This window comes from Nanorana parkeri, unplaced genomic scaffold (genome assembly GCF_000935625.1).
Source record: "Nanorana parkeri isolate BGI_ZX_2015 unplaced genomic scaffold, ASM93562v1 scaffold344, whole genome shotgun sequence".
Taxonomy (NCBI): Eukaryota; Metazoa; Chordata; class Amphibia; order Anura; family Dicroglossidae; genus Nanorana; species Nanorana parkeri.
Window position 1 is genome coordinate 462291 of NW_017306612.1, and position 926 is coordinate 463216.

The 926-nt window shown below is 51.7% G+C and overlaps 1 protein-coding gene across 1 annotated transcript in view; it reads right to left on the minus strand.

Moving 5' to 3' along the window:
• The window catches only part of CPSF2 (cleavage and polyadenylation specific factor 2), a 19771-nt gene that overhangs the window by 7643 nt on the left and 11202 nt on the right, over window positions 1-926 (minus strand). The gene's annotated exons all lie outside the window — the stretch shown is intronic.

The following is a 926-nucleotide window of genomic DNA, read 5'->3' on the forward strand; positions in this document are numbered from 1 at the left end:
TTTTCCAGTTTCGGGTTTACAAATTCAGGTGCGGCAGGTTGCATTCATTTCAGTGGCACCCCAAACACGCCTCCCGTCCACCGGAACGTGCGGTAACGCAATGCCGTTTGTTCCAGTGTGGTGTGATTGCAAAAAAAATTGTGCGTGCCGTTTTATTCTGAAGTAAACTTTATGTTTGAAACACTCCAGTTGTATATTTTAATTTTAAATTAAGGAAGGCATTTCTTTTTTTTATCCGATTAATCGAAAAAATAATTGGCCAACTAATTATTAAAACAATCATTTGTTATTATTACCGATTTCCTTTTTCTCATCCTGGACAGTGGAGGAACTACCGCCGGTGCGGGCGGTGCCGGCGCACCGGGGCCTGAGGCTGTGGGGGGGCCCAGTGGGGTCCGGTCCTGGGCACCCACACAGCCTCAGTGGGGTCCGGTCCTGCAATATGGGGCAGTGCAGGGTCCCAGTGTTAGAACACCGGGGCCTCGCACTGCCGACGGGCTTCCCAGTGAGGGGGCGGTTCCTGTGACTCACCTCCCCTCACGGCCGTGTCCATAGTAACAGGCGGCGGGAGGGGAGGTGAGTCACAGGAGACGTGTATGTGTCACACGTCCCACCCCGCCCCCTGCAGTGAGTGCACACATCGACACATGGCTGCTGCTATCCTGGCAGGGTGAGTGTGAGCAGGGGAAGGCTCTTACTTCATGTAATTAGACATGTGGATTATAATGGGGAATATTGCACTGTAATGTTCCCTATCATAATCTATTTCTCTCATTAAATGATTACAGACAGGCCTCTGTTCTTATCACGTACCTGTGCGGAGACTGGATGTAGGAGGAGGCTTCCCTTGCAGCGCGTGTCCTAGGGACTCTGGTATTGGGGACAGAGTCCTTATAGTGTGTGGCAGGAGGGCCAGAGGCGGTTCC